The following is a 16,478-nucleotide window of genomic DNA, read 5'->3' as shown; positions in this document are numbered from 1 at the left end:
GTCTGCTGGGGTTTGGGAATTGTCAAAACAAGGTTTTGTGCCACATTCCAGTATGATTAAGTACATGATTAGGCAAAGGCAGTAACATCTGTGCCGAGCTCATTGCTATATAAGCACTACCATGGCTCCTCCGACATATGGTTATAATAAAGCTGATTATTTCTTTTAAGTGTAATTAAAACTTATTTTCTTTGGTTCTGTGTACATTGTGAACACGGATCGAGCTTCAGCGATGTCTAATTTTGTCCTTCTAATTGTAGCTGATCAGATTAGGCCATCATCTAATGCATGGGGACGTGTTGCTTCTTACTTTATGGGAAAGCCTATGTTTTGGTAATTGTATTGAATCACATCGGTCCCCCCTTTGGAAGATTAATATCAAATTGTTGCCAAAAGCAACTGAATGTGACCTTACTTTTAGTTTACTATATACTGTGGTGCTCAGGGGTGGAACTATCACTATAGCAGCTGTAGCACCTGTTATGGGGCTTGTGGCTTTAGTGGGCCTGGCTGGCCTCGCCATTACCCAAATGGGACACTCATTAAATGGAGATCAGTCAAGGGGCAGTATATAGCATACCTTATGGGGCCAATAAAGGGGGCAAAATACTGTGTGTGGGACCAGGAAATGCAATTTTATACCATGTGAGGCCAGTAAAGGGGGTGTTATTCTGTGTGGGGATTTGGAAAGGGGGTGTTATACTGTGTGGGCACCAGTTAAAGAGGTGCTATACCATTGGGGGGGGTTTCGGGAAAGGGAATTTTATAGCTGACTAGGACTGTGAAAGGTGGTGTTATACTATGTGGGTGACAGTAAAGCAAGTATTGTGACATGTTGGGGCTTCAGTAGAACGTTTGCTATGTGGCCCTTCTTAGTTATACCCCTGGCACTGTTGTACACAGATGAGTTTCTGCACTAATGGGGCCATTATATTGTATAGTTGCAATATTGGGGACTAGTATACTGTTCGAGGCTAGTAAAGAGGGCGTTACACTGTATGCTGGAAGTGATGGGGCTTTTATACTCTATGGGGACCTTGGTGGGAGACTGTATCTTGTGGGCAGAAATTAAGCTGACAGCCAGGAACTTTCAGATCAGCTGTTCCACAATAACATGGATACTGGTAGCCATGTTGTCTCAGTAGAGGCATAACTTGAAACCCCTGGACTCCAATGCAAAATCTGTAATGGGGCCCCCCTTACCAAGTACTATATAATACTTGTGTCTTATAGAGAGTCCTTTTAGGCTCCCCGCGCTCCAAGATCCAGTAGTGATTGTTACCTCTGCACCCCTGTAGCTACATCCCTATATCCACAGCTGATGTGCAGGGGTCCTGTCATTCGGCTGTAATATTAATGACTTGTCCTAAGTATAAGCCATCAATATTAGAAAGGTGGATAACCCATTTATTATGTGGGGACATCATTTATATGAGGAGGACAGAGAACACTCCGAGTGACAGGACAGGAGGCACTATGGTTGGCCCCAAAACAGGACGTTGTTTTGTGTTACTGGTAACATGATCTGAAGAATGAACAGCAAAAAAGAAGAGAAATGGGTGGCACTGCATATAATCCTCAATAATTCCATACCGGCATCACTGATATCTTTTTAAACATAGAAGAGGAAGTATGTGTCTTTTGTTCGTGCCTTTTTTGCAGGAGGTGCTCACACCCAGTATAAAGATATTCAAATACGTAGAAAAAATAAAAAATGGGGGCACTCACCTAGGCACCTTTTCTTAAAAAAAACAATTCTTTATTCGTTTTATAAAAACATCTTAGGAGAGATCGACCATACATCAAGGCATCGATGGAAAAAGGCCACAGCCGTTTCGCGCAGAGCAGCGCTTTTTCAAGCCATGTAGATGTTCCTCTACATCTACATGGCTTGAAAAAGCGCTGCTCTGCGCGAAACGGCTGTGGCCTTTTTCCATCGATGCCTTAATGTATGGTCGATCTCTCCTAAGATGTTTTTATAAAACGAATAAAGAATTGTTTTTTTTAAGAAAAGGTGCCTAGGTGAGTGCCCCCACTTTTTCTTTTTTCTACGTATGATCTGAAGAATGATCGCATCATCTGCGCGTACCACTCCTCTTCTTCCTTTCTGGAGCACTGCATACAAGTGTCTGAAACTAAACTGGTGGGCAACCTTGGGAATATTTGCAAAACAAGGTTTCCGACCTCTAAAAGATGTTCTCCTCCTTATCTTTCCTCTTGGTTTAACATATCTTCAAATATGTGATGTGAGATGACCAGATTTTAAAAAAGACATGATTTTTGGATCCCTTTTTACAAGATCTGTATCCCCTATGCGCCTATGTGTGACTTCCCAGTTGCCTTGTTGTGTCCTAAGAAATTACAATATGACAAATGGAAATCTTATGGTTTCATGACAAATTGAAGACCTTAGACAAATTCAATGTAAGGTAAGAATGGACACATCTGTATATTGTAACATATACAGATGTGTCCAGCAGCACAGAAGTTGCATTACGCTATTGTCTCTGTGAGGCCCCCCAGTGGTGTGTCCGTGCTTCACACTCACATAGTCATGTGGCAAAAGATATTAAGACCCTGAATCTGTCTGTTGGGGTCTTAAACATTAGAACATATTTTATACTTACACTCACAACAAGAACATTTTTCAGAACTTCTTATACTGAATTCAGCAATGATCCCAATAAGAATATCTGAAGAAGCCTTTCCATCATCTCCCTACCCAATATTATCAGACACATAATTAATATTTCATTGCATTGTAAGCCCCTCACATGCTTTATAGCACAGTGAGAGTAGATGAGATCTCATTGCATGAAGTACATAAATATCACAAGAAATAAAATGTGATACATATTAGCCATTCCGTGGCGAGGGATAAATAACTGGCTGGGAATATTATTTCACCCAGCCGGGTAATTAGGAGTTCTGCTTATGTTTTTCTAAGAAAATATCCGAAAACCAAATTATTGCTGACAATGTTTTACATTATGTGAGAACATAACAACGTATATTAACAAAATAAAATCTAATTAAGCTGCCAGAAATGACTAGAACTGGAAATCCTACTGAAGTGTGAAGTGTCATGTACTCGCAATTTATGGCAGAGACATGCCTCAAACTAAATATTATCATAGGAATCAGGAAAGTCACTTGAACCGTACAGAAATGGGATTTTTTTTCGAATTTCCTTTTTATGTTTGTCTTTTCATTTTTGTCTCAGTTCAGGAAATTCAGATGTAGCAGAGCCAAAGTTGTCACTAAACTCATTAGGGTCGCATAATGGGTTACTCAGGCCGACTCTTAATAGATTCACCAATAGTGCTATATATATATATATATATAATACTAGCATTGTTGTACACTGCGATACTCTGACAAAGTGACACTACAGTGGCATATACAGCTACTATTCTATATGGTAAGGACCACAACCAAGGGAATGTACAGTATACTAAACCTTACTTTGAATAATGGCAAATGTAAGAAGCAATATCAAGACAAAATTGTAGACATTTTAGTAAAATTCATTCTCTTTCTTCATTTCTTTCTCATTATATATCTATCAATCAATCATCTATCTATCTCCTATCTATCTATCTATCTATCTATCTATCTATCTATCAATCATCTATCTATCTATCTATCTATCTATCAATTATCTATCTATCTATCTATCAATCATTGTAAATTGTAGACATTTTAGTAAAATTCATTCTCTTTCTTCATTTCTTTCTCATTATATATCTATCAATCAATCAATCAATCATCTATCTATCTATCTATCTATCTATCTATCTATCCCATATCTATCTATCTACAATTTCTATCTACAGTATCTATCCTTTATCTCTATCTTATCTATCTGTCTTTCTATCTATCTAAAAATAGAAGACTGGGCAGCGCACAAATAAGTGAAAAAGGACTTTATTAGTCCAACAGTGCAGTGTTTCAGGTCTAAGGTTCTGTTGTACTGAAATGTGCTAACAAATTCCCCTTTTCACTTATTTGTGCTGCCCAGTCTTCAATTTTTTTTTTAGATTTTTGGTTCATTGCTAGTGAATTACAACTTCTTTTCTTTCTTGGCTCTAGTGCTGCTTTATTTGCCTTTTGATCTATCTATCTATCTATCTATCTATCTATCTATCTATCTATCTATCTATCTGTTTGTCTATCTATCTATCTATCTATCTATCTATCTATCTATCTATCTATCATCTATCTATCTATCTATCTATCTATCTATCTATCTATCTATTCATACATCCATCTATTAAAACTGGGCTATTTATTATAATATCAAAATGTTTGTAATAGTCTATTTATCTACCTACCTGTCCATCCATCAGTCTATTAAAGCTGTGCTATCTATCTATCTATCTATCTATCTATCTATCTATCTATCTATCTATCTATCATTTATCTATCTATCTATCATTTATCTATCTATCTATCTATCTATCTATCTATCTATCTATCTATCTATCTATCTATCCATCCAGGGGTGAACCTAGCTTTTTTGCCGCCTGCAGCAGACGACAGAAAGCTACCCCCTCCCCTACCCCTGGAGGAGGGGGCAGGGTGGAGCGGAGGGGGCGGGACGGGGCGGCGTTAGCAAGCAGAGAGCAGGCAGGGAGAGGACCTGCTCTCTGCTAAGGGGAGGCTGCTGGAGCAACGCTGCATCCACAGGGCCTCCCGCTCACTTCCCGTGCCAGGCTGCTGAGACAGTGACGCCAAGCCAGTCCAGAACAGCTTGTCCTGGACTGGCCTAGGTCAGCAAAAATGCCGCAAGCCCCCCCCCCCCCCCCCCGGGCCCTGGCATAGCGCCGCCTGAAGCGGTCACCTCAGGTCGCCTCATGAGAGGTGCGGCGCTGTATCTATCTATCTATCTATCTATCTATCTATCTATTTATCTATCTATCTATCCATCTATCTATCCATCTATCTCCTATCTATCTATCTATCTATCTACTGTAGAAATCTTTGTAACAGTTTCTATCTGTTTTCTTGTGTGTTTGTCCATCCGTCTATCCATCGATCTCCTAATCCATCCATCCATCCATGTTGCTAAATAATGTCATACAGTGTCATATGTTACATTTGTTTCTCTGTATAAAATTAGAGACCCTTCCAGGTATTGTACACTATAGACCTATAGATTTCTATAGCTGCATCTTTACAAATTAGTCCAGATCAGGTTTGTAATATGGCTGTGTGTATGAGGCCTTAGTTATATGGAGATGTAATAAGACTCTCATATAAGAGGCTGGAGCACCGCTGTCCCGTTATTTCCTAAGTTTTCTTTCGACTTCCATATAAATGTGATGCACAGATAAACAGTAAGTGTATCTGTAGTAAAACGCAGTGCCAGGACTGTGACCAGGGGGCCCTAGAAGACGAGACCCACTTCCTGCTACACTGCACCAAATACTCAGCTGTGAGGGCCGTCTACTACCAAAGACTCTCTGCCCACATCCCAGACTTCATATCTGCAGACGAGAAGAGGAAACTCTACATCCTACTGGGAGAAGAAGAGGCCACGGTGGAGATCGCTGCCCAATACGTGTCCAGCTGTCACCAAACAAGAGGAAGATGAGACTCCACGGACTATTATATTTATCCCAATACACCCGCCCCACCCCACTCCAACCCCACCTCCCCATATAGCAGTCACCAACGAAGAGGAAGATGAGACTCCACGGACTGTTATACCCCAAACCAACCGCCCCGCCCCACCCCACCTCCCCATATAACGGTCACCAACGAAGAGGAAGATGAGACTCCACGGACTGTTATACCCCAAAAGACCCACCCCACCCCCACCATCCACCAGCACTCACCCACCCGAGTCCAACTCCCCCCCCCCCAACTTTACTAGCTTTGGCAATGCCAAATATCTATTCGGATGTGCCAATAAAGCTTCTTTGATTTGATTTGAAACGCTGCAGTACATCCTCATGTACAGGTCCAAAGCACCTTGTTCCTACTACTAGTCTGGAACCCTGCCATGTATATAATAGAAAAGAGAAATAGAATCATCTGATTTATAACAAGGATTGTCTCATGAACAGGATTTATGTCCTATTAACAGATTACAGGATCCACATTCGTTCCCTGGGGGTTCTAATGTTGAGATCCATAAAAATGTGGTTCTTAAGTCCCCTATCTGCCTAAGGTAACCTCATGGGATTGCTGAAGAAAGCTACCATTGGCTTTTCTTCTGCTTCCCCATAGAAATAGATGGAGCAGCAGCGCATGTGTGACCGCTGCTCTATTCAAAATGGAAAGCTTAGGACCCCATTCTTTTGATTGGTAATGGTGTCCCAAGAGCTTGCAATCACAAACGCCCTCAATACTATATATACCAAAGCTGCAATTATCCATATAATAGGTTTGCTGTAAATGAGGCATGCTATTCTGAGGTTGTTTTGCGCCATATTTAAAGTGCCCACATGCTGATTTACATGCTGTATACACTATGATAGTACTTATGTATATTTGACTTATACAGAAGAATGCTGGCCGGGCAGCGAGGGAAAATACAAGATTAGCTAATTGTAATATTAAACATATGTCTGGTGCCCACATTTATATATTTAGCTTGAAAGTCACAATTGCAGAAACACTTTCCACATGTGGAGGGCTGTGTACACAAATCCTAAATGCAGGGAAAACATTCAGGACAAAACACTGACATGACCGAGCGATAAAGACCGCAGAATACGCCGCGCTGTTCTGTTTACAAGCGATGTCCAGATAACCTGGTCACCGGGTCTTCTATGTCCTGTATGTATGCAGTTCATTAAGTTTTCTTAAAGGCTTGTCTTACAATAGCCTGCAGAGATGGAGACACTTTGCTTTCTCTGCTTAAAGGGGTTGTCCATTCTCAGGTACACGGAATGCATAAATGGGTTTTTTCAGACTAAAAATATTAATGATCTAACCTAAAAGATAAGTTACTAATATAAGATGTGTGGATGTCCATACAGAAAATGGAATACAGACAGTTCTGTTCCCTGTAGTGGAGTCATTAGATAGCATTCAAATAAATAGTAGCTGACCTGCAGTACCGGGTCAGGCCACTACATGGGAATGGAGCTGTCTGCTTCCTGCTCCATTCTCTGTGTACCAGCTGATCGCTGGATACACTAAATGTCAGACTTCCACTAATCTAATATGGATGTCCTATTCTTATGAATAGTTCTAGCTCAGAAAACCCCTTTAATTATTACAATAAAAGTTTCTCTATTGTGCTAATCTTTTTCATTGGATTGTTCACCATTTTTTAAGATCTTAGCTTGCTGTAAGGGAATGAAAACTTTCTTGTTAGATTGACCAGTCATAATTCTTGAGAATTTTTTTTGATTTTATCCGTTCTTTCTAATTGCCAACCCCTATCAGTTTCTGCTGCTTCCACCTCAAATACATTTTTTTTAAATTAATTTTTCCTCATTTTTTTTTTTTCTTTTTGGTAGAGTTGGAAGGGACCTCAAGGCCCATCGGGTCCAACCCCCTGCGAGTGCAGGTTTTCCTAAATCATCCCAGCTATATGTTTATCCAGATTCCGCTTGAAGATTTCCATTGATGGAGCGCCCACCACCTCCCGTGGCAGCCTATTCCACTCTCTCACTACCCTCACTGTCAGAAAGTTTTTCCTAATGTCTAATCTGTATCTCTTTCCCTTTAGTTTCATCCCATTGCTTCTTGTACTTCCTTGTGCTAATGAGAATAGGGTAGATCCCTCTGCACTGTGACTACCTTTCAGATATTTGTAGACTGCTTCCCTTGGTCCAACCATTCAGTGATTTTGTTGTAGAAGGAAATCAGGTTAGTCTGACAAGATTTATTGGTCATAAAGCCGTGCTGGCTCTGGTTAATTAATGCCTTCCCATCCAGGTACCGAAGTAAATGTTCCTTGACAATTTGCTCAAAGATTTTTTTGCGTTAACACAAATGCTATTTTATGCCCCCGCCATCTCCTACACAGACTACTGCCACATCATTCTTTGCGGCCTCCCATCTAACACTTTACACCCCTACAATCCACCTAACTTTGCTGCTCAGTTAATCCACCTGTCCTCTTGTTTCTCTGTTGCCTCTGACTAGGGGTATAGCTGGGGTGTAAGACAACAGGGGCATATGCCCAGATGCTGAATACTATAGGATGTGCCAACAAGCCACTTTACCTTAGTAAGAGTACTTAAAGGGGTTTTCCCATGAAAAGAAGACTTAGTAACCTTTCTCCTGCTGCACATTGAACCTGAGCTCAACCAGGCTGAATGTTGGCCAGACTGGTGGTGATTGGCGCTCCCATTTAATGGTAGCACTGGAGACAGTCAAGTGCTGTACTTAGGTTACTTCCATTGCTCTCACTGAAGTGAATAGGAGCACTGACCACCAATATTCCTGCCAATATTCAGCCCGGAGTGGTGAAAGGTCTCAGTTCCTGGGACAACCCTTTAAAATCAGTTATCAGGGCTTGTTTTTTCTGAACAGAGTTTGTCTTCTGCATAGATTCACACTTGCTCGTTCACACGGTGTAACGTGCCGCGTGAAGTGGCACGTGTACGCCGCGTGACCCTTTGCGTGCCGTACACGCTCCCATTCATTTCAATGGGAGCGGGGATCGTATGTGCCGCGCTAGTTTGCGGCCGTGAATAAATGCACGGCCGCAAACTAGCGCGGCACATACGATCCCCGCTCCCATTGAAATGAATGGGAGCGTGTACGGCACGCAAAGGGTCACGCGGCGTACACGTGCCACATCACGCCGCACGTTACACCGTGTGAATGCTCCCTTATATGGGTTGTACCATTATAGACACTTATCACCTATCTACAGGGTATGGGACAGCAGGCACTGCCAGAGATAACAGCCCCATACAGGGGTGAACCATGGCTTTCTGCTGCCTAAAGCAGACGTCAGAAAGCTGCACCCCCCTTCCCCCGGAGGAGGGGGCAGACCGAGCGGAAGGGGCGGGGCCGAGCTGAGCAATCGTCTTTAGCAGACAGAGAGCAGGCACGGAGAGGACCTGCTCTCTGCCTGAGCGCGAGGGGCGGCCGCTGGAGCAGCGCTGCTCCAGCTGCCTCCCCAATCCACCGCTCAGTGACGGTGACCTTAAGCCAGTCCAGGACAGCTTGTCCTGGACTGGCTTAGGTCAGCAAAAATGCCGCCCTCCCTGGGGCCCTGGCATAACGCCGCCTGAAGCGGTCGCGTCAGGTCGCCTCATGGGAGGTGCGGCGTTGGTCCCATAGCAATAAATGATAACAAAAGTGCACTGGCGTTCCACACAAGAGAGACTCTGTCCTATGAATAGGGAATACTGTAAGTGTTCATAATGGCCCAACCCCTTTAAATGGTAGCCGTCTAGATCCACCACTAGAGGGAGCTTTTAAAACTGAGTTTACGTATAAATCCAAAAAATAAAGACAATGGGGGAAATTTATGAACGCACGCTTTCTGACTAAGATCTGAGTAATTTTGGCAGATCTTTGGTACATGGCCCTTTTTGGTTCCCTTGTTCTGCGCCTTGTAGACACTTTTTGTGGGGGTTGTCTGGGGAAACCTCGGCCTGATACGTTTATTATAATTCAGCCAGAAATGCCAGTGTGAGATTTCCATTCAGTCTATGGCCTCTTGCACCATTAAGGTTCGCTAGGTTCACACTAGCGTTACTTCTCTGATGTTCGGGTCCGTCGGGGGACTGCTAAAACAGCTTTACCACACAAAGCCTGGCGGACCTCATTGACTATAATGGGGTCTGTCGGGGTCCGTTGTTTTTAAACTGAAACGGGTGGAGGAATATGAGGGTCAGTATACAGTATAGGTTCACCACTGTATACAGGTGAACAGCAAAGGCCCACAATATAAGGGGATTTGTATATTTAACACTCAACCAAATATAGCTAACCGGCTGACATGTCTATATTATATGGTTACAGTATCAGAAGTCATGAAAACGTGTCAAATTGTGTAAAATGCTGCTAATGGTGAGAATGTTTTTTTCCTGTCAAACTCCGTACTTGTAAATCTTAAAGCCATGTGCTGGTTACAGGCCTGATGTCCTTTCTGTAGATGTCTAGAGGACCTCTATAATAGACAATACAAGTACAGTGCCCCCCGCAGAGATACATAAGAAAACACTATTATCATTCTGCTGCCGAAAACACAGTGTGGGGTCACTTCCTTATGAAATAATTATGCGGAGGGAGGAACTGATTTACATGCCATGGCTTGGTCCTTTGTCTTATGACTTGTGTCAGGAAGGAAAAGGTTAAGAAGATAAAGAGAGGATAGATAGATAGATAGATAGATAGATAGATAGATAGATGAGATAGATAGATGATTAATAGATAGATAGATAGATAGATAGATAGATAGATAGACGATTAATGGATCGATAGATAGATGATTAATAGATAGATAGATAATTAATGGATCGATAGATAGATAATTAATGGATCGATAGATAGATAGCTAGATAGCTAGATAGATGATTAATAGATAAATAGATAGATAGAGAGATAGATATATGATTAATAGATAGATAGATAGATAGATGATTAATGGATCGATAGAAAGATAGATAGATAGATAGATAGATAGATGATTAATGGATCGATAGATAGATGATTAATAGATAGATAGATAGATAGATAGATAAGAGATAGATAGATAGATAGATAGATAGATAGATAGATAGATAGATAATACAAAAAAAACAAAAACAAACCCTAAAGGGCAATACTAATGTAAAAACACCTAATATGCTAAATAATATAGAGGTACTTGGTTATACAAATGTGATCAAATAGTATGAAGCCCTGTACCTGCCACGACAAGGCGACCTCATTTAGATGGGAACCTACACTAAACAGACAGAACTCTCTCGGACCTGGACAGGTCTACAGTGTATAGATAGATAGATAGATAGATAGATAGATAGATAGATAGATAGATAGATAGATAGATAGATAGACAGACAGAACTCTCTCGGACCTGGATAGGTCTACAGTGTATAGATAGATAGATAGATAGATAGATAGATAGATATGAGAGAAAAAAAAAAGCTACACTTGAGTTCTTATTATAGCACAGCTCAATTTTATATGTTTTTATAATATTGATCATATATGCAATATATCACTTGATTCTAAATCTTGTACATCTTGTTCTCAACAAGTGACATTGCCATATCCGTTGGTCACATGGCAATGTGCTTGTGTCCATAGCACGTGACCGATGAACAAGATGTCACTTGTTGAGAAGAAAACAGACATGTTTTTAAAGTTTTGCACAACCCCTTTAAGTGATGACCCCTTCCTTAGGATAGATCATCAGTTATAAAGACTATATATATATATATATATATATATATATATATATATATATATATATATACATACATTATATCATTTTATAGTATACATTATATAAAAATATAAAATACAATAATTAAACATTAAAATATTGAGCCTCAGTACAAGTTTTACTCATGATATTCCTTTATAGACTAATACTTCCAGTCCCATTTTCAACTTATTGTCCGTTGTTTTCTTTCAAAATGATATAGCTTGAAAATGAACAAAAATTAGATTTAATGACTTTTATAAAACCTGAGCTCCTGAGATTAGAACATCCTGAACTGAACATTTCAATAGCCAAATCTTAACAGAATTGTAATAAGAATATATACCATATAAAAAGCATAAAAAGATAAAATGCGTGAAACATAAGAGATTAATGCAATGTAAAGAAATAGAATTTTTGATATATATATATATATATATATATATATATATATATATATATATATCCATTGAATTAAAAAAAATAAACAATCTCTATATTCGCTAAACTTAAATACACATTGACCCTTAGCTGAAAATAAAATAAAATGATATTTACTTCCTTTATTAAACAAGCACAGGAGCATCTTACCCTGTTATCTCCACAACAGTTACTATGGCAATACCTGAAAAGGGGATTTTTGATAATTAATTGCTTGGCTCTCCGTATAACCATTGAATGCTTAGTCAAGGATATCCATTTAAGTCAGAATCGGTAGAAAATAAAAAATATTAAATAAATGCATTTTGAACAAAAGCTCTTTAAACTAATGTTCTTCTGTAAAAACCAGGAATTATACCGGCAGAATCTTTGAGTTAATATCAGTCCAATTTTGACGTAAGAGCTAAAAACACCATAATATCCTTCTGCCGAGAGCAGTTTGTGAAATTACAGGCATTAAAAGTATATGCCCTTTAGGTATAAGGGTAGCCTAAAGGAGCGGCCATATTATCATCTAAAAAATTTGCCCGTTCCTCATGATAGCCTACATTTGATGAGTTGTACAAATCTACAGCACTAAATGCAATTTTTGGATTTTTTTTTTACATCTATTTTGCCTATTTCATTGGAGATCAGTGTTTTGAGCTTTATGTAGAGTACTAGAGATGGATAAACCTGCTGAGCTTAATTTTGCAAATATTTGAGAGGTTCACCTGCATGGTTCATCTCAAACCAAACTTTCTTGGTCCTATCTGGAAGTACCATCATAATACTCTGGGGTCTCTTGGTGCTAAAGAGTATAAGGAGTGGAGGGAAGGTCCGGAGCAATGAGAAACCTTTCCTGATCAGTCCTGTGCTGCTCCACAATATCCAGTGTTGTTTCCTAGGCATCTTCTGAGCTCTTCTGGCCTCCTAGGTAACATCAGTGCCCTGTGATTGAGTATCAGGAATCAAACGTGGCATGTCAACATCAGGGCCACTTTAACCATAAGGCCAATAGGGCGCTTGCTACGGGCCCTATTATTGGGGCCCCCTTTGGACAACAGGACAGTACTGCATTTACTGTCCCACTGTCCAGGGCAGTGGGTCCGGGATGCCCCAAGTCATTGGCGCCCAGATGAGTTGAAGACAATGGTAAAACAGGGAGCCGTTCACTCCCTGACCATCCCATCAGGCTCCAGGTGTCCTGGGAGAAGGAGCCGCCAAGTAGTGACTTTACTTAAATTGTGACTCTTTCTCCTTGAAGACTCTGGAACCAGAGAGAGGAGTGATTGGGGAAAGGTTAGTATTAAGTTTTTTATTTTTTTTATTTTGATATATACAGTGGGGACAACTGAAGGCGGACAAAAAAATCTGTGGGGAAAACCTAAGAGGGGGCATGAAATGGTTGTGACAACCTGGATGGTTGACATGACACTGTAGGGGCAACCTGGGGGGGATGTGATACTGTGGGGGCAGAAGAAGATACAGGGAGAGGGCATTCCAGAATAAGATAGAGGCGTCGCTGGAGATTTCCCTTACAGCATTGGTGATGCCCCCAGTGCTGTGAGAGAACTCATTTGCATACTGAAGAAAACTGGGAATTTTACTGAATGGCAGCGCAGAGAAGACATCTAAAGGTAGGAGAAGAATAGCCTTTCTTAAGGCTATTCCTACGTGTTAGTCAGAAAAAAAGGGTATCCAATGATAGGATCCCTTTAAATTGAATCCAGGATATAGGATCTATAGTTTGTACAATGAATATCCATCGGGTATTGGATTATCCTGTTTTTGAAAATTAGATCTCAGGTCAGATCTCAGTCGCTGGTGACTGAGGTGGTAATATGGGGCCAGATCACTCACCCTTTTGACCTAATTGAATTCCATCTAGTCGTCTTGTACCCCCATACAGTAATACTGTGCTCCTTGGGGCCACATGGTGGCTCAGTCGTTAGCACTGCAGCCTTGCAGCACTGGAGTCTTGGTATTCAAATCCCACCAAGGGCAAAAAAACATCTGCAAGGAGTTTGTATGTTCTCCCCGTGTTTGTATGGATTTTCATCCCATATTCCAAAAAGACATACTGATAGGGAAAAATATACATTGTGAGCTCTATGTGGGGCTCACAATCTACATTAAAAAAAAAAAAAAAAAAAAAAAAAAAAAGTAATGTGTTGGGTGATAAAGCCTCCTAAGTAACCCAACACAGTATAATGCCCCCTTAGTTCTTACAAACTGTATAATGACCCCTCAGTGCCCACACACAATGCAAAGTTCCTTCAGTGCTTTCACATCATCTCTTAATTTCCCCCACACAGTACAATGACAACCAATGGCCCCCACACAATATAATACCCCAATGGCCCTCAGACTATATAATGCCCCCTTACGGCTCCCCACAAAGTATAATCCCCCTTGTGGTTCCATATGGCTTAATGCCTCTTTAGACTCTACAAAGTAAAATGCAAGAAAACCCCCCAAAAAAGTAGTACTCACCCCATCCCAATATCTTCACAAGATGTATCAAGGCTAGAGGTTTCCATATAAACACATTTATCTTTGTATTCTTTTATTACTCCCCCCCCCCCCTATTGCTGTATTGATATGCGGATTTCAAGCTTTGAAGATAATATGAAAGCATTTGATAAGACGGGTTCCATCTGATTCCCTGCAGTTTTGTAACTCAGATAAATCAACCCAACTAATAAAGAACAAGTGAAGTGCCCTGGCTCAGGACATGAACTTCTCCCTTTTGTTGTCCTTGCTGTGTATATACATTTCCTCTATACGTTCCTAAGAAATACAAAGCTTTCATTTTCAATGTATGCCCTCTTGATTGATAAGTGATCTGGATGGATGTAATGATTTGCTGTTGAAGGATGTTTTTATGTTTTTCTTTCGTTCTCTTCTATTTAATTGCGGTTATTGGGACCCACCTGATGCCAGCCACAATAATGTTTCTAGCCACAGAACAACGAGTTCAACAAAGTTACAAGATACTACTGGATGACATTGGTCTATGCAGGACCAGATCAAAGCCTGTGCAGGGACATTGTCAAAATACTGTGTAGCTGCCAAAAGGCTCAGTGGGTAAGAGGGCCGGCCGCCATGGGAAAAGTAGCTTTATAGCACATATCAGATGCTGGGGTGTTACGTGTTATGGATAATAGTTACTGGTGGATTGATAGAGAGACATAAGCAATGACGCCATCCCAAGATCACACTTCCTCCTTGAAGCACATACCCATTTAGTTCTTGGAATCTGTCACGCAGTCTATACACAATCTACTAGTAAGAATTTTGTTCGGACACAGAAGAGTTAATAGTTTATTCTTGTCAATTAACAAAATGAAGTGAATGAAGGAAAGAGAAATGTCAATCCCATCAATATTTGGGTGACCTTTGCCCTCCACAGATATAGCCCTGATCTCAACATCATCCAGTCCGTCTGGGATGACATAAAGAGATAGAAGGATTGGAGCAAACCTACATCCACAGAAGATCTGGGCTTAGTTCTCCAAGATGGTGGGAACAATACCCCTGCCAAGATCCTTCAAAAACTGTCTGCAAGTATACCTAGAAGAATTCATGGAAGGCAAAGGGCAACGGTCACACCAAATATTGATGGGATTTCGATTTTTTTGTTCATTCACTTCATTTTATTAATTCAGAAAAATAAACTATTCACACTTCTGTTCTTAAAAGAATTCCACATGGGCATTTATCCGTCTCCCCATAAACTGGCCCATTTTGAAGAAGACCTAGGGGTGTGTAACTTGAGCTGCATCACTTATTGCTACTAAAGGGGCAGTTTGGGCACGCAGAGTGATGCACTAACTTTTTGAAAGGCAGCATCACAGTATGGAGCGGCATTCCCAAGGTTATTTGCTGAGTAGAGTTATTTGGGCTATTATCTAGCTGTATTATTTGGGCACATGTAATGTGTAAAGTGACAGCTATCCAGAACATCCCTTTGAGAAGACATCCCCTTACTCTTAAAGACTGATTTTTTTTTTTTCCTGTGACCAGTTTTCATTCCCATTATAAAATATAGAATCTGCTCCACTATAAAGGCTAGTTCACACGGGGGCAAGAAGGCGGATTTTGACAGCGGATTTCACCTCACAATCCACCTCCATACAATGGTGGTCTATGGAGACCACTAGCCCTTTCTTCAGGCCGATTCCGTAGCTTGCTGAGCAGCAGCTTCTGCTTGGCAGCAGCAACCTCCGGAGTCAGCTCATTCATTTGAGCCGACACCGGAGGGGGAAGCCACGACCGCGACGATCGTGGAAGGCGGGTCACTCTCGGTGCCAAAATCCGCCCCACCGTCCCCCATGTGAACGAGCCGTAAGCCCCGTTACAACCAAAGAACACTTTTTTTAAGCAAATTGCTCTGATGTGGATGCTTGTCTGTGCTGACATCACTGAATTGGAACAAACAGGAGCCCAAGTGAAACTCCCAGTATTGTGTTATGTCATGAGAGATTAGAAGCAGCACTACTGAGCATTATAGGGGGAGGGGATAGACTGTAAGAGAGTCATGCTGTCGTGAGCAACCTATGTGTTTGCTTAAAGAGGACTTTTCATGTCCTCAGGCACATGCAGTTTTATATACTGCTAGAAAGCCGACGGTGTACGGAATTCAGCGACTTTCCCATTATGTGCCCCAGGACAAGAGATATCAGTGTTGTTACCGATATGTTGT

The sequence above is a fragment of the Leptodactylus fuscus genome, chromosome 2 (assembly GCF_031893055.1).
Source record: "Leptodactylus fuscus isolate aLepFus1 chromosome 2, aLepFus1.hap2, whole genome shotgun sequence".
Taxonomy (NCBI): Eukaryota; Metazoa; Chordata; class Amphibia; order Anura; family Leptodactylidae; genus Leptodactylus; species Leptodactylus fuscus.
Note: the sequence above shows the minus strand (reverse complement) of the source record.